This window comes from Lepisosteus platostomus, chromosome 2 (assembly GCF_059453375.1).
Source record: "Lepisosteus platostomus isolate fLepPlt1 chromosome 2, fLepPlt1.hap1, whole genome shotgun sequence".
Taxonomy (NCBI): domain Eukaryota; kingdom Metazoa; phylum Chordata; class Actinopteri; order Semionotiformes; family Lepisosteidae; genus Lepisosteus; species Lepisosteus platostomus.
The window spans coordinates 33,261,121-33,276,589 of NC_142612.1; the positions used below are offsets into that span (position 1 = coordinate 33,261,121).

The 15,469-nt window shown below is 51.3% G+C and overlaps 18 non-coding genes across 18 annotated transcripts; 9 read left to right on the forward strand and 9 right to left on the reverse strand.

Annotated features, from left to right (window-relative positions):
* Window positions 1-29: 29 nt before the first annotated feature.
* Window positions 30-122, forward strand: trnar-ucu (transfer RNA arginine (anticodon UCU)). The gene is made up of 2 exons: window positions 30-66; window positions 87-122. It is a non-coding gene; the product is annotated as a tRNA-Arg (tRNA).
* Window positions 123-1,424: 1,302 nt separating this feature from the next.
* On the reverse strand, window positions 1,425-1,497 carry trnav-uac (transfer RNA valine (anticodon UAC)). The gene has a single exon. It is a non-coding gene; the product is annotated as a tRNA-Val (tRNA).
* Window positions 1,498-1,745: 248 nt separating this feature from the next.
* trnar-ucu (transfer RNA arginine (anticodon UCU)) lies at window positions 1,746-1,838 on the forward strand. The gene is made up of 2 exons: window positions 1,746-1,782; window positions 1,803-1,838. It is a non-coding gene; the product is annotated as a tRNA-Arg (tRNA).
* A 1,303-nt stretch (window positions 1,839-3,141) lies between these two features.
* Window positions 3,142-3,214, reverse strand: trnav-uac (transfer RNA valine (anticodon UAC)). Its single transcript has one exon. It is a non-coding gene; the product is annotated as a tRNA-Val (tRNA).
* Window positions 3,215-3,462: 248 nt separating this feature from the next.
* On the forward strand, window positions 3,463-3,555 carry trnar-ucu (transfer RNA arginine (anticodon UCU)). The gene is made up of 2 exons: window positions 3,463-3,499; window positions 3,520-3,555. It is a non-coding gene; the product is annotated as a tRNA-Arg (tRNA).
* A 1,302-nt stretch (window positions 3,556-4,857) lies between these two features.
* Window positions 4,858-4,930, reverse strand: trnav-uac (transfer RNA valine (anticodon UAC)). The gene has a single exon. It is a non-coding gene; the product is annotated as a tRNA-Val (tRNA).
* A 248-nt stretch (window positions 4,931-5,178) lies between these two features.
* On the forward strand, window positions 5,179-5,271 carry trnar-ucu (transfer RNA arginine (anticodon UCU)). Its single transcript has 2 exons — window positions 5,179-5,215; window positions 5,236-5,271. It is a non-coding gene; the product is annotated as a tRNA-Arg (tRNA).
* A 1,302-nt stretch (window positions 5,272-6,573) lies between these two features.
* Window positions 6,574-6,646, reverse strand: trnav-uac (transfer RNA valine (anticodon UAC)). The gene has a single exon. It is a non-coding gene; the product is annotated as a tRNA-Val (tRNA).
* Window positions 6,647-6,894: 248 nt separating this feature from the next.
* trnar-ucu (transfer RNA arginine (anticodon UCU)) lies at window positions 6,895-6,987 on the forward strand. The gene is made up of 2 exons: window positions 6,895-6,931; window positions 6,952-6,987. It is a non-coding gene; the product is annotated as a tRNA-Arg (tRNA).
* Window positions 6,988-8,289: 1,302 nt separating this feature from the next.
* trnav-uac (transfer RNA valine (anticodon UAC)) lies at window positions 8,290-8,362 on the reverse strand. Its single transcript has one exon. It is a non-coding gene; the product is annotated as a tRNA-Val (tRNA).
* A 248-nt stretch (window positions 8,363-8,610) lies between these two features.
* Window positions 8,611-8,703, forward strand: trnar-ucu (transfer RNA arginine (anticodon UCU)). The gene is made up of 2 exons: window positions 8,611-8,647; window positions 8,668-8,703. It is a non-coding gene; the product is annotated as a tRNA-Arg (tRNA).
* A 1,303-nt stretch (window positions 8,704-10,006) lies between these two features.
* On the reverse strand, window positions 10,007-10,079 carry trnav-uac (transfer RNA valine (anticodon UAC)). The gene has a single exon. It is a non-coding gene; the product is annotated as a tRNA-Val (tRNA).
* A 248-nt stretch (window positions 10,080-10,327) lies between these two features.
* Window positions 10,328-10,420, forward strand: trnar-ucu (transfer RNA arginine (anticodon UCU)). Its single transcript has 2 exons — window positions 10,328-10,364; window positions 10,385-10,420. It is a non-coding gene; the product is annotated as a tRNA-Arg (tRNA).
* A 1,302-nt stretch (window positions 10,421-11,722) lies between these two features.
* Window positions 11,723-11,795, reverse strand: trnav-uac (transfer RNA valine (anticodon UAC)). The gene has a single exon. It is a non-coding gene; the product is annotated as a tRNA-Val (tRNA).
* Window positions 11,796-12,043: 248 nt separating this feature from the next.
* Window positions 12,044-12,136, forward strand: trnar-ucu (transfer RNA arginine (anticodon UCU)). Its single transcript has 2 exons — window positions 12,044-12,080; window positions 12,101-12,136. It is a non-coding gene; the product is annotated as a tRNA-Arg (tRNA).
* Window positions 12,137-13,439: 1,303 nt separating this feature from the next.
* On the reverse strand, window positions 13,440-13,512 carry trnav-uac (transfer RNA valine (anticodon UAC)). Its single transcript has one exon. It is a non-coding gene; the product is annotated as a tRNA-Val (tRNA).
* A 248-nt stretch (window positions 13,513-13,760) lies between these two features.
* trnar-ucu (transfer RNA arginine (anticodon UCU)) lies at window positions 13,761-13,853 on the forward strand. The gene is made up of 2 exons: window positions 13,761-13,797; window positions 13,818-13,853. It is a non-coding gene; the product is annotated as a tRNA-Arg (tRNA).
* Window positions 13,854-15,155: 1,302 nt separating this feature from the next.
* Window positions 15,156-15,228, reverse strand: trnav-uac (transfer RNA valine (anticodon UAC)). Its single transcript has one exon. It is a non-coding gene; the product is annotated as a tRNA-Val (tRNA).
* Window positions 15,229-15,469: the final 241 nt, after the last annotated feature.

Genomic DNA, 15,469 nt, shown 5'->3' on the forward strand with positions numbered 1-15,469 from the left:
AGGTTCGGGTGAAAGGTCAGGTGCACAGTGGCTCTGTGGCGCAATGGATAGCGCATTGGACTTCTAGACGTGGAGTATGTGAAGGCATTCAAAGGTTGTGGGTTTGAGTCCCACCAGAGTCGACTCTTGCACTAATTTATACTGTGCTTGTTCTTTCTGAAAGAGCTCGCATTTCAAGTAGAAGTGTCATCCCTCTGCTGTGGAATGTGTTTCTCCTTATGGTGTGTACTGGATGCGTCTGAGAGTCTTCTAAGGTGCTCAGAAGATGGCTTTGGTCGAAGCAGAACCGCCAAGCCCTAAAAGCGCCCCCTTCTCTTTTGTTCCGTGAGAACTGCCGATCGCCTCATGCAGACGACGAACAGGGCACAATCAGCAACAGGTTAAGAACACACTGGCCGTCCTGACAGGAAGCAATTAACACACCTTAGGTACTGAGGCACAGAGGTGTGAGTGGCTGCTGAGCCAGTTTGAACCACACCTTGGGCAGAGAGGGAGGGGGCAGGAAACAAAGAAGTGATAGGGCCCATAACACCTGAGGTCTGCATACTCCCAGTTCTCAAACGACCCAAGCCTCCTCCTGATAAGCAGCGGAAAACCCCCTGGGTGGGGGGGGGAGTGGCTAACGGAAGGGCTAAGAAGATCGAAGCCTGAATAGAGGGGCACTCTCTCTTTCCGCAAAGCCCTCGACCCAGGACAGGCAGCGCAAGGGAAACCGCAGGCTGCGAGACCACACAGGAGAGGAACCATGGGTCCAGGAACTGCAGATCACGCGAGCCATTGGCAGTGGAATGGAGGTACTGTGCAGAGACTTTGATTAGCTCTAGGCAAGGACCATAGAAACTGGCCCGGCGAACCGCTATTGAAATGAGGGGAATGTGTGGTGCAGCCTGCAGGAGGACTCCCCACATAGCCCAAAGAGAGATTTGGGAAATTGGATGTGTGGCATCCCTCTTCTATGTGCAGCTGCTCTTCTTTGTAGCGTCAAAGACTTTCTAACGCCCTCTCTTTGTTACCTAAAAGGACTGCTGACCCGTGGGAATCCATTGTGGCCCTTGGAAGTATCTTTTGGGGCTGCAGATGCTGGTTTTGTGTGTCTTGGGGTAATAGTGAATGTTGATGTACTTAGAACATAAAAGGGGAACTCGTGTGATATTGTTTTGTTCTAGTCAGTGAGTGCATTGGTGATTCTGGGAGATGAACAGGAACTGTGGAAAAGTTGAGGGAGACCAGCATCCCCTTTGTGTTTGCTAGGAAGCGCAGTCGTACACGAGGCAGGAGTAGACCACGTCCGAGCGATCACCTTGCTCTGACACCATTAAGGCTGCAAGTATTTCACGGTAGAGACATCTTTACTATTTTACTCATCACGTTAAAGGAAGGACGCGATGGCTTTCGTGGGACGGGGTTAGGAGGAGCAAAGATCTTGGTTCCACTGGGGATCGAACCCAGGACCTTCTGCGTGTAAAGCAGACGTGATAAGCACTACACTATGGAACCTCAGGACAGAGTCTGCCTCCAGAAGGAATAGGATCCGCACGGGAACCCCTCTTGTGACAGTGTACAATACGATCGGTATTCCAGCTGATCCTCCTCCCTATCACCATCTGTTGCTTCTGATTTTCCTGCTTCAGATCTGTTCACTGTCCTCCGTGCCGTGGATACAGGAATGTGTAGAATTCCGAAGTAACTGGTGATGTCACAGAACAGTAGGGTTAAAGGTTCGGGTGAAAGGTCAGGTGCACAGTGGCTCTGTGGCGCAATGGATAGCGCATTGGACTTCTAGACGTGGAGTATGTGAAGGCATTCAAAGGTTGTGGGTTCAAGTCCCACCAGAGTCGACTCCTGCACTAATTTATATTGTGCTTGTTCTTTCTGAAAGAGCTCGCATTTCAAGTAGAAGTGTCATCCCTCTGCTGTGGAACGTGTTTCTCCTTATGGTGTGTACTGGATTCGTCTGAGCGTCTTCTAAGGTGCTCAGAAGATGGCTTTGGTCGAAGCACAACCGCCAAGCCCTAAAAGCGCCCCCTTCTCTTTTGTTCCGCGAGCACTGCCGATCGCCTCATGCAGACGACGAAAAGGGCACAATCAGCAACAGGTTAAGAACACACTGGCCGTCCTGACAGGAAGCAATTAACACAGCTTAGGTACTGAGGCACAGAGGTGTGAGTGGCTGCTGAGCCAGTTTGAACCACACCTTGGGCAGAGAGGGAGGGGGCAGGAAACAAAGAAGTGATAGGGCCCATAACACCTGAGGTCTGCATAATCCCAGTTCTCAAACGACCCAAGCCTCCTCCTGATAAGCAGCGGAAAACCACCTGGGTGGGGGGGGGGAGTGGCTAACGGAAGGGCTAAGAAGATCGAAGCCTGAATAGAGGGGCACTCTCTCTTTCCGCAAAGCCCTCGACCCAGGACAGGCAGCGCAAGGGAAACCGCAGGCTGCGAGACCACACAGGAGAGGAACCATGGGTCCAGGAACTGCAGATCACGCGAGCCATTGGCAGTGGAATGGAGGTACTGTGCAGAGACTTTGATTAGCTCTAGGCAAGGACCATAGAAACTGGCCCGGCGAACCGCTATTGAAATGAGGGGAATGTGTGGTGCAGCCTGCAGGAGGACTCCCCACATAGCCCAAAGAGAGATTTGGGAAATTGGATGTGTGGCATCCCTCTTCTATGTGCAGCTGCTCTTCTTTGTAGCGTCAAAGACTTTCTAACGCCCTCTCTTTGTTGCCTAAAAGGACTGCTGACCCGTGGGAATCCATTGTGGCCCTTGGAAGTATCTTTTGGGGCTGCAGATGCTGGTTTTGTGTGTCTTGGGGTAATAGTGAATGTTGATGTACTTAGAACATAAAAGGGGAACTCGTGTGATATTGTTTTGTTCTAGTCAGTGAGTGCATTGGTGATTCTGGGAGATAAACAGGAACTGTGGAAAAGTTGAGGGAGACCAGCATCCCCTTTGTGTTTGCTAGGAAGCGCAGTCGTACACGAGGCAGGAGTAGACCACGTCCGAGCGATCACCTTGCTCTGACACCATTAAGGCTGCAAGTATTTCACGGTAGAGACATCTTTACTATTTTACTCATCACGTTAAAGGAAGGACGCGATGGCTTTCGTGGGACGGGGTTAGGAGGAGCAAAGATCTTGGTTCCACTGGGGATCGAACCCAGGACCTTCTGCGTGTAAAGCAAACGTGATAACCACTACACTATGGAACCTCAGGACAGAGTCTGCCTCCAGAAGGAATAGGATCCGCACGGGAACCCCTCTTGTGACAGTGTACAATACGATCGGTATTCCAGCTGATCCTCCTCCCTATCACCGTCTGTTGCTTCTGATTTTCCTGCTTCAGATCTGGTCACTGTCCTCCGTGCCGTGGATACAGGAATGTGTAGAATTCCGAAGTAACTGGTGATGTCACAGAACGGTAGGGTTAAAGGTTCGGGTGAAAGGTCAGGTGCACAGTGGCTCTGTGGCGCAATGGATAGCGCATTGGACTTCTAGACGTGGAGTATGTGAAGGCATTCAAAGGTTGTGGGTTCGAGTCCCACCAGAGTCGACTCTTGCACTAATTTATACTGTGCTTGTTCTTTCTGAAAGAGCTCGCATTTCAAGTAGAAGTGTCATCCCTCTGCTGTGGAACGTGTTTTTCCTTATGGTGTGTACTGGATGCGTCTGAGAGTCTTCTAAGGTGCTCAGAAGATGGCTTTGGTCGAAGCACAACCGCCAAGCCCCAGAAGCGCCCCCTTCTCTTTTGTTCCGTGAGCACTGCCGATCGCCTCATGCAGATGACGAACAGGGCACAATCAGCAACAGGTTAAGAACACACTGGCCGTCCTGTCAGGAAGCAATTAACACACCTTAGGTACTGAGGCACAGAGGTGTGAGTGGCTGCTGAGCCAGTTTGAACCACACCTTGGGCAGAGAGGGAGGGGGCAGGAAACAAAGAAGTGATAGGGCCCATAACACCTGAGGTCTGCATACTCCCAGTTCTCAAACGACCCAAGCCTCCTCCTGATAAGCAGCGGAAAACCCCCTGGGTGGGGGGGGGAGTGGCTAACGGAAGGGCTAAGAAGATCGAAGCCTGAATAGAGGGGCACTCTCTCTTTCCGCAAAGCCCTCGACCCAGGACAGGCAGCGCAAGGGAAACCGCAGGCTGCGAGACCACACAGGAGAGGAACCATGGGTCCAGGAACTGCAGATCACGCGAGCCATTGGCAGTGGAATGGAGGTACTGTGCAGAGACTTTGATTAGCTCTAGGCAAGGACCATAGAAACTGGCCCGGCGAACCGCTATTGAAATGAGGGGAATGTGTGGTGCAGCCTGCAGGAGGACTCCCCACATAGCCCAAAGAGAGATTTGGGAAATTGGATGTGTGGCATCCCTCTTCTATGTGCAGCTGCTCTTCTTTGTAGCGTCAAAGACTTTCTAACGCCCTCTCTTTGTTACCTAAAAGGACTGCTGACCCGTGGGAATCCATTGTGGCCCTTGGAAGTATCTTTTGGGGCTGCAGATGCTGGTTTTGTGTGTCTTGGGGTAATAGTGAATGTTGATGTACTTAGAACATAAAAGGGGAACTCGTGTGATATTGTTTTGTTCTAGTCAGTGAGTGCATTGGTGATTCTGGGAGATGAACAGGAACTGTGGAAAAGGTGAGGGAGACCAGCATCCCCTTTGTCTTTGCTAGGAAGCACAGTCGTACACGAGGCAGGAGTAGACCACGTCCGAGCGATCACCTTGCTCTGACACCATTAAGGCTGCAAGTATTTCACGGTAGAGACATCTTTACTACTTTACTCATCACATTAAAGGAAGGACGCGATGGCTTTCGTGGGACGGGGTTAGGAGGAGCAAAGATCTTGGTTCCACTGGGGATCGAACCCAGGACCTTCTGCGTGTAAAGCAGACGTGATAACCACTACACTATGGAACCTCAGGACAGAGTCTGCCTCCAGAAGGAATAGGATCCGCACGGGAACCCCTCTTGTGACACTGTACAATACGATCGGTATTCCAGCTGATCCTCCTCCCTATCACCGTCTGTTGCTTCTGATTTTCCTGCTTCAGATCTGGTCACTGTCCTCCGTGCCGTGGATATAGGAATGTGTAGAATTCCGAAGTAACTGGTGATGTCACAGAACGGTAGGGTTAAAGGTTCGGGTGAAAGGTCAGGTGCACAGTGGCTCTGTGGCGCAATGGATAGCGCATTGGACTTCTAGACGTGGAGTATGTGAAGGCATTCAAAGGTTGTGGGTTCGAGTCCCACCAGAGTCGACTCTTGCACTAATTTATATTGTGCTTGTTCTTTCTGAAAGAGCTCGCATTTCAAGTAGAAGTGTCATCCCTCTGCTGTGGAACGTGTTTCTCCTTATGGTGTGTACTGGATGCGTCTGAGCGTCTTCTAAGGTGCTCAGAAGATGGCTTTGGTCGAAGCACAACCGCCAAGCCCTAAAAGCGCCCCCTTCTCTTTTGTTCCGCGAGCACTGCCGATCGCCTCATGCAGACGACGAACAGGGCACAATCAGCAACAGGTTAAGAACACACTGGCCGTCCTGTCAGGAAGCAATTAACACAGCTTAGGTACTGAGGCACAGAGGTGTGAGTGGCTGCTGAGCCAGTTTGAACCACACCTTGGGCAGAGAGGGAGGGGGCAGGAAACAAAGAAGTGATAGGGCCCATAACACCTGAGGTCTGCATACTCCCAGTTCTCAAACGACCCAAGCCTCCTCCTGATAAGCAGCGGAAAACCCCCTGGGTGGGGGGGGGAGTGGCTAACGGAAGGGCTAAGAAGATCGAAGCCTGAATAGAGGGGCACTCTCTCTTTCCGCAAAGCCCTCGACCCAGGACAGGCAGCGCAAGGGAAACCGCAGGCTGCGAGACCACACAGGAGAGGAACCATGGGTCCAGGAACTGCAGATCACGCGAGCCATTGGCAGTGGAATGGAGGTACTGTGCAGAGACTTTGATTAGCTCTAGGCAAGGACCATAGAAACTGGCCCGGCGAACCGCTATTGAAATGAGGGGAATGTGTGGTGCAGCCTGCAGGAGGACTCCCCACATAGCCCAAAGAGAGATTTGGGAAATTGGATGTGTGGCATCCCTCTTCTATGTGCAGCTGCTCTTCTTTGTAGCGTCAAAGACTTTCTAACGCCCTCTCTTTGTTACCTAAAAGGACTGCTGACCCGTGGGAATCCATTGTGGCCCTTGGAAGTATCTTTTGGGGCTGCAGATGCTGGTTTTGTGTGTCTTGGGGTAATAGTGAATGTTGATGTACTTAGAACATAAAAGGGGAACTCGTGTGATATTGTTTTGTTCTAGTCAGTGAGTGCATTGGTGATTCTGGGAGATGAACAGGAACTGTGGAAAAGTTGAGGGAGACCAGCATCCCCTTTGTGTTTGCTAGGAAGCGCAGTCGTACACGAGGCAGGAGTAGACCACGTCCGAGCGATCACCTTGCTCTGACACCATTAAGGCTGCAAGTATTTCACGGTAGAGACATCTTTACTATTTTACTCATCACGTTAAAGGAAGGACGCAATGGCTTTCGTGGGACGGGGTTAGGAGGAGCAAAGATCTTGGTTCCACTGGGGATCGAACCCAGGACCTTCTGCGTGTAAAGCAGACGTGATAACCACTACACTATGGAACCTCAGGACAGAGTCTGCCTCCAGAAGGAATAGGATCCGCACGGGAACCCCTCTTGTGACAGTGTACAATACGATCGGTATTCCAGCTGATCCTCCTCCCTATCACCGTCTGTTGCTTCTGATTTTCCTGCTTCAGATCTGGTCACTGTCCTCCGTGCCGTGGATACAGGAATGTGTAGAATTCCGAAGTAACTGGTGATGTCACAGAACAGTAGGGTTAAAGGTTCGGGTGAAAGGTCAGGTGCACAGTGGCTCTGTGGCGCAATGGATAGCGCATTGGACTTCTAGACGTGGAGTATGTGAAGGCATTCAAAGGTTGTGGGTTCGAGTCCCACCAGAGTCGACTCTTGCACTAATTTATATTGTGCTTGTTCTTTCTGAAAGAGCTCGCATTTCAAGTAGAAGTGTCATCCCTCTGCTGTGGAACGTGTTTCTCCTTATGGTGTGTACTGGATGCGTCTGAGCGTCTTCTAAGGTGCTCAGAAGATGGCTTTGGTCGAAGCACAACCGCCAAGCCCTAAAAGCGCCCCCTTCTCTTTTGTTCCGCGAGCACTGCCGATCGCCTCATGCAGATGACGAACAGGGCACAATCAGCAACAGGTTAAGAACACACTGGCCGTCCTGACAGGAAGCAATTAACACACCTTAGGTACTGAGGCACAGAGGTGTGAGTGGCTGCTGAGCCAGTTTGAACCACACCTTGGGCAGAGAGGGAGGGGGCAGGAAACAAAGAAGTGATAGGGCCCATAACACCTGAGGTCTGCATACTCCCAGTTCTCAAACGACCCAAGCCTCCTCCTGATAAGCAGCGGAAAACCCCCTGGGTGGGGGGGGGAGTGGCTAACGGAAGGCCTAAGAAGATCGAAGCCTGAATAGAGGGGCACTCTCTCTTTCCGCAAAGCCCTCGACCCAGGACAGGCAGCGCAAGGGAAACCGCAGGCTGCGAGACCACACAGGAGAGGAACCATGGGTCCAGGAACTGCAGATCACGCGAGCCATTGGCAGTGGAATGGAGGTACTGTGCAGAGACTTTGATTAGCTCTAGGCAAGGACCATAGAAACTGGCCCGGCGAACCGCTATTGAAATGAGGGGAATGTGTGGTGCAGCCTGCAGGAGGACTCCCCACATAGCCCAAAGAGAGATTTGGGAAATTGGATGTGTGGCATCCCTCTTCTATGTGCAGCTGCTCTTCTTTGTAGCGTCAAAGACTTTCTAACGCCCTCTCTTTGTTACCTAAAAGGACTGCTGACCCGTGGGAATCCATTGTGGCCCTTGGAAGTATCTTTTGGGGCTGCAGATGCTGGTTTTGTGTGTCTTGGGGTAATAGTGAATGTTGATGTACTTAGAACATAAAAGGGGAACTCGTGTGATATTGTTTTGTTCTAGTCAGTGAGTGCATTGGTGATTCTGGGAGATGAACAGGAACTGTGGAAAAGTTGAGGGAGACCAGCATCCCCTTTGTGTTTGCTAGGAAGCGCAGTCGTACACGAGGCAGGAGTAGACCACGTCCGAGCGATCACCTTGCTCTGACACCATTAAGGCTGCAAGTATTTCACGGTAGAGACATCTTTACTATTTTACTCATCACGTTAAAGGAAGGACGCGATGGCTTTCGTGGGACGGGGTTAGGAGGAGCAAAGATCTTGGTTCCACTGGGGATCGAACCCAGGACCTTCTGCGTGTAAAGCAGACGTGATAACCACTACACTATGGAACCTCAGGACAGAGTCTGCCTCCAGAAGGAATAGGATCCGCACGGGAACCCCTCTTGTGACAGTGTACAATACGATCGGTATTCCAGCTGATCCTCCTCCCTATCACCGTCTGTTGCTTCTGATTTTCCTGCTTCAGATCTGGTCTCTGTCCTCCGTGCCGTGGATACAGGAATGTGTAGAATTCCGAAGTAACTGGTGATGTCACAGAACAGTAGGGTTAAAGGTTCGGGTGAAAGGTCAGGTGCACAGTGGCTCTGTGGCGCAATGGATAGCGCATTGGACTTCTAGACGTGGAGTATGTGAAGGCATTCAAAGGTTGTGGGTTCGAGTCCCACCAGAGTCAACTCTTGCACTAATTTATATTGTGCTTGTTCTTTCTGAAAGAGCTCGCATTTCAAGTAGAAGTGTCATCCCTCTGCTGTGGAACGTGTTTCTCCTTATGGTGTGTACTGGATGCGTCTGAGCGTCTTCTAAGGTGCTCAGAAGATGGCTTTGGTCGAAGCACAACCGCCAAGCCCTAAAAGCGCCCCCTTCTCTTTTGTTCCGCGAGCACTGCCGATCGCCTCATGCAGACGACGAACAGGGCACAATCAGCAACAGGTTAAGAACACACTGGCCGTCCTGTCAGGAAGCAATTAACACAGCTTAGGTACTGAGGCACAGAGGTGTGAGTGGCTGCTGAGCCAGTTTGAACCACACCTTGGGCAGAGAGGGAGGGGGCAGGAAACAAAGAAGTGATAGGGCCCATAACACCTGAGGTCTGCATACTCCCAGTTCTCAAACGACCCAAGCCTCCTCCTGATAAGCAGCGGAAAACCCCCTGGGTGGGGGGGGGGAGTGGCTAACGGAAGGCCTAAGAAGATCGAAGCCTGAATAGAGGGGCACTCTCTCTTTCCGCAAAGCCCTCGACCCAGGACAGGCAGCGCAAGGGAAACCGCAGGCTGCGAGACCACACAGGAGAGGAACCATGGGTCCAGGAACTGCAGATCACGCGAGCCATTGGCAGTGGAATGGAGGTACTGTGCAGAGACTTTGATTAGCTCTAGGCAAGGACCATAGAAACTGGCCCGGCGAACCGCTATTGAAATGAGGGGAATGTGTGGTGCAGCCTGCAGGAGGACTCCCCACATAGCCCAAAGAGAGATTTGGGAAATTGGATGTGTGGCATCCCTCTTCTATGTGCAGCTGCTCTTCTTTGTAGCGTCAAAGACTTTCTAACGCCCTCTCTTTGTTACCTAAAAGGACTGCTGACCCGTGGGAATCCATTGTGGCCCTTGGAAGTATCTTTTGGGGCTGCAGATGCTGGTTTTGTGTGTCTTGGGGTAATAGTGAATGTTGATGTACTTAGAACATAAAAGGGGAACTCGTGTGATATTGTTTTGTTCTAGTCAGTGAGTGCATTGGTGATTCTGGGAGATGAACAGGAACTGTGGAAAAGGTGAGGGAGACCAGCATCCCCTTTGTCTTTGCTAGGAAGCGCAGTCGTACACGAGGCAGGAGTAGACCACGTCCGAGCGATCACCTTGCTCTGACACCATTAAGGCTGCAAGTATTTCACGGTAGAGACATCTTTACTACTTTACTCATCACGTTAAAGGAAGGACGCGATGGCTTTCGTGGGACGGGGTTAGGAGGAGCAAAGATCTTGGTTCCACTGGGGATCGAACCCAGGACCTTCTGCGTGTAAAGCAGACGTGATAACCACTACACTATGGAACCTCAGGACAGAGTCTGCCTCCAGAAGGAATAGGATCCGCACGGGAACCCCTCTTGTGACAGTGTACAATACGATCGGTATTCCAGCTGATCCTCCTCCCTATCACCGTCTGTTGCTTCTGATTTTCCTGCTTCAGATCTGGTCACTGTCCTCCGTGCCGTGGATACAGGAATGTGTAGAATTCAGAAGTAACTGGTGATGTCACAGAACGGTAGGGTTAAAGGTTCGGGTGAAAGGTCAGGTGCACAGTGGCTCTGTGGCGCAATGGATAGCGCATTGGACTTCTAGACGTGGAGTATGTGAAGGCATTCAAAGGTTGTGGGTTCGAGTCCCACCAGAGTCGACTCTTGCACTAATTTATACTGTGCTTGTTCTTTCTGAAAGAGCTCGCATTTCAAGTAGAAGTGTCATCCCTCTGCTGTGGAACGTGTTTCTCCTTATGGTGTGTACTGGATGCGTCTGAGAGTCTTCTAAGGTGCTCAGAAGATGGCTTTGGTCGAAGCAGAACCGCCAAGCCCTAAAAGCGCCCCCTTCTCTTTTGTTCCGTGAGCACTGCCGATCGCCTCATGCAGATGACGAACAGGGCACAATCAGCAACAGGTTAAGAACACACTGGCCGTCCTGACAGGAAGCAATTAACACACCTTAGGTACTGAGGCACAGAGGTGTGAGTGGCTGCTGAGCCAGTTTGAACCACACCTTGGGCAGAGAGGGAGGGGGCAGGAAACAAAGAAGTGATAGGGCCCATAACACCTGAGGTCTGCATACTCCCAGTTCTCAAACGACCCAAGCCTCCTCCTGATAAGCAGCGGAAAACCCCCTGGGTGGGGGGGGGAGTGGCTAACGGAAGGCCTAAGAAGATCGAAGCCTGAATAGAGGGGCACTCTCTCTTTCCGCAAAGCCCTCGACCCAGGACAGGCAGCGCAAGGGAAACCGCAGGCTGCGAGACCACACAGGAGAGGAACCATGGGTCCAGGAACTGCAGATCACGCGAGCCATTGGCAGTGGAATGGAGGTACTGTGCAGAGACTTTGATTAGCTCTAGGCAAGGACCATAGAAACTGGCCCGGCGAACCGCTATTGAAATGAGGGGAATGTGTGGTGCAGCCTGCAGGAGGACTCCCCACATAGCCCAAAGAGAGATTTGGGAAATTGGATGTGTGGCATCCCTCTTCTATGTGCAGCTGCTCTTCTTTGTAGCGTCAAAGACTTTCTAACGCCCTCTCTTTGTTACCTAAAAGGACTGCTGACCCGTGGGAATCCATTGTGGCCCTTGGAAGTATCTTTTGGGGCTGCAGATGCTGGTTTTGTGTGTCTTGGGGTAATAGTGAATGTTGATGTACTTAGAACATAAAAGGGGAACTCGTGTGATATTGTTTTGTTCTAGTCAGTGAGTGCATTGGTGATTCTGGGAGATGAACAGGAACTGTGGAAAAGTTGAGGGAGACCAGCATCCCCTTTGTGTTTGCTAGGAAGCGCAGTCGTACACGAGGCAGGAGTAGACCACGTCCGAGCGATCACCTTGCTCTGACACCATTAAGGCTGCAAGTATTTCACGGTAGAGACATCTTTACTATTTTACTCATCACGTTAAAGGAAGGACGCGATGGCTTTCGTGGGACGGGGTTAGGAGGAGCAAAGATCTTGGTTCCACTGGGGATCGAACCCAGGACCTTCTGCGTGTAAAGCAAACGTGATAAGCACTACACTATGGAACCTCAGGACAGAGTCTGCCTCCAGAAGGAATAGGATCCGCACGGGAACCCCTCTTGTGACAGTGTACAATACGATCGGTATTCCAGCTGATCCTCCTCCCTATCACCGTCTGTTGCTTCTGATTTTCCTGCTTCAGATCTGGTCACTGTCCTCCGTGCCGTGGATACAGGAATGTGTAGAATTCCGAAGTAACTGGTGATGTCACAGAACAGTAGGGTTAAAGGTTCGGGTGAAAGGTCAGGTGCACAGTGGCTCTGTGGCGCAATGGATAGCGCATTGGACTTCTAGACGTGGAGTATGTGAAGGCATTCAAAGGTTGTGGGTTCGAGTCCCACCAGAGTCAACTCTTGCACTAATTTATATTGTGCTTGTTCTTTCTGAAAGAGCTCGCATTTCAAGTAGAAGTGTCATCCCTCTGCTGTGGAACGTGTTTCTCCTTATGGTGTGTACTGGATGCGTCTGAGCGTCTTCTAAGGTGCTCAGAAGATGGCTTTGGTCGAAGCACAACCGCCAAGCCCTAAAAGCGCCCCCTTCTCTTTTGTTCCGCGAGCACTGCCGATCGCCTCATGCAGACGACGAACAGGGCACAATCAGCAACAGGTTAAGAACACACTGGCCGTCCTGTCAGGAAGCAATTAACACAGCTTAGGTACTGAGGCACAGAGGTGTGAGTGGCTGCTGAGCCAGTTTGAACCACACCTTGGGCAGAGAGGGAGGGGGCAGGAAACAAAGAAGTGATAGGGCCCATAACACCTGAGGTCTGCATACTCCCAGTTCTCAAACGACCCAAGCCTCCTCCTGATAAGCAGCGGAAAACCCCCTGGGTGGGGGGGGGGAGTGGCTAACGGAAGGCCTAAGAAGATCGAAGCCTGAATAGAGGGGCACTCTCTCTTTCCGCAAAGCCCTCGACCCAGGACAGGCAGCGCAAGGGAAACCGCAGGCTGCGAGACCACACAGGAGAGGAACCATGGGTCCAGGAACTGCAGATCACGCGAGCCATTGGCAGTGGAATGGAGGTACTGTGCAGAGACTTTGATTAGCTCTAGGCAAGGACCATTGAAACTGGCCCGGCGAACCACTATTGAAATGAGGGGAATGTGTGGTGCAGCCTGCAGGAGGACTCCCCACATAGCCCAAAGAGAGATTTGGGAAATTGGATGTGTGGCATCCCTCTTCTATGTGCAGCTGCTCTTCTTTGTAGCGTCAAAGACTTTCTAACGCCCTCTCTTTGTTACCTAAAAGGACTGCTGACCCGTGGGAATCCATTGTGGCCCTTGGAAGTATCTTTTGGGGCTGCAGATGCTGGTTTTGTGTGTCTTGGGGTAATAGTGAATGTTGATGTACTTAGAACATAAAAGGGGAACTCGTGTGATATTGTTTTGTTCTAGTCAGTGAGTGCATTGGTGATTCTGGGAGATGAACAGGAACTGTGGAAAAGTTGAGGGAGACCAGCATCCCCTTTGTGTTTGCTAGGAAGCGCAGTCGTACACGAGGCAGGAGTAGACCACGTCCGAGCGATCACCTTGCTCTGACACCATTAAGGCTGCAAGTATTTCACGGTAGAGACATCTTTACTACTTTACTCATCACGTTAAAGGAAGGACGCGATGGCTTTCGTGGGACGGGGTTAGGAGGAGCAAAGATCTTGGTTCCACTGGGGATCGAACCCAGGACCTTCTGCGTGTAAAGCAGACGTGATAACCACTACACTATGGAACCTCAGGACAGAGTCTGCCTCCAGAAGGAATAGGATCCGCACGGGAACCCCTCTTGTGACACTGTACAATACGATCGGTATTCCAGCTGATCCTCCTCCCTATCACCGTCTGTTGCTTCTGATTTTCCTGCTTCAGATCTGGTCACTGTCCTCCGTGCCGTGGATACAGGAATGTGTAGAATTCCGAAGTAACTGGTGATGTCACAGAACGGTAGGGTTAAAGGTTCGGGTGAAAGGTCAGGTGCACAGTGGCTCTGTGGCGCAATGGATAGCGCATTGGACTTCTAGACGTGGAGTATGTGAAGGCATTCAAAGGTTGTGGGTTCGAGTCCCACCAGAGTCGACTCTTGCACTAATTTATACTGTGCTTGTTCTTTCTGAAAGAGCTCGCATTTCAAGTAGAAGTGTCATCCCTCTGCTGTGGAACGTGTTTCTCCTTATGGTGTGTACTGGATGCGTCTGAGAGTCTTCTAAGGTGCTCAGAAGATGGCTTTGGTCGAAGCAGAACCGCCAAGCCCTAAAAGCGCCCCCTTCTCTTTTGTTCCGTGAGCACTGCCGATCGCCTCATGCAGATGACGAACAGGGCACAATCAGCAACAGGTTAAGAACACACTGGCCGTCCTGACAGGAAGCAATTAACACACCTTAGGTACTGAGGCACAGAGGTGTGAGTGGCTGCTGAGCCAGTTTGAACCACACCTTGGGCAGAGAGGGAGGGGGCAGGAAACAAAGAAGTGATAGGGCCCATAACACCTGAGGTCTGCATACTCCCAGTTCTCAAACGACCCAAGCCTCCTCCTGATAAGCAGCGGAAAACCCCCTGGGTGGGGGGGGGAGTGGCTAACGGAAGGGCTAAGAAGATCGAAGCCTGAATAGAGGGGCACTCTCTCTTTCCGCAAAGCCCTCGACCCAGGACAGGCAGCGCAAGGGAAACCGCAGGCTGCGAGACCACACAGGAGAGGAACCATGGGTCCAGGAACTGCAGATCACGCGAGCCATTGGCAGTGGAATGGAGGTACTGTGCAGAGACTTTGATTAGCTCTAGGCAAGGACCATAGAAACTGGCCCGGCGAACCGCTATTGAAATGAGGGGAATGTGTGGTGCAGCCTGCAGGAGGACTCCCCACATAGCCCAAAGAGAGATTTGGGAAATTGGATGTGTGGCATCCCTCTTCTATGTGCAGCTGCTCTTCTTTGTAGCGTCAAAGACTTTCTAACGCCCTCTCTTTGTTACCTAAAAGGACTGCTGACCCGTGGGAATCCATTGTGGCCCTTGGAAGTATCTTTTGGGGCTGCAGATGCTGGTTTTGTGTGTCTTGGGGTAATAGTGAATGTTGATGTACTTAGAACATAAAAGGGGAACTCGTGTGATATTGTTTTGTTCTAGTCAGTGAGTGCATTGGTGATTCTGGGAGATGAACAGGAACTGTGGAAAAGTTGAGGGAGACCAGCATCCCCTTTGTCTTTGCTAGGAAGCGCAGTCGTACACGAGGCAGGAGTAGACCACGTCCGAGCGATCACCTTGCTCTGACACCATTAAGGCTGCAAGTATTTCACGGTAGAGACATCTTTACTACTTTACTCATCACGTTAAAGGAAGGACGCGATGGCTTTCGTGGGACGGGGTTAGGAGGAGCAAAGATCTTGGTTCCACTGGGGATCGAACCCAGGACCTTCTGCGTGTAAAGCAGACGTGATAACCACTACACTATGGAACCTCAGGACAGAGTCTGCCTCCAGAAGGAATAGGATCCGCACGGGAACCCCTCTTGTGACACTGTACAATACGATCGGTATTCCAGCTGATCCTCCTCCCTATCACCGTCTGTTGCTTCTGATTTTCCTGCTTCAGATCTGGTCACTGTCCTCCGTGCCGTGGATACAGGAATGTGTAGAATTCCGAAGTAACTGGTGATGTCACAGAACGGTAGGGTTAAAGGTTCGGGTGAAAGGTCAGGT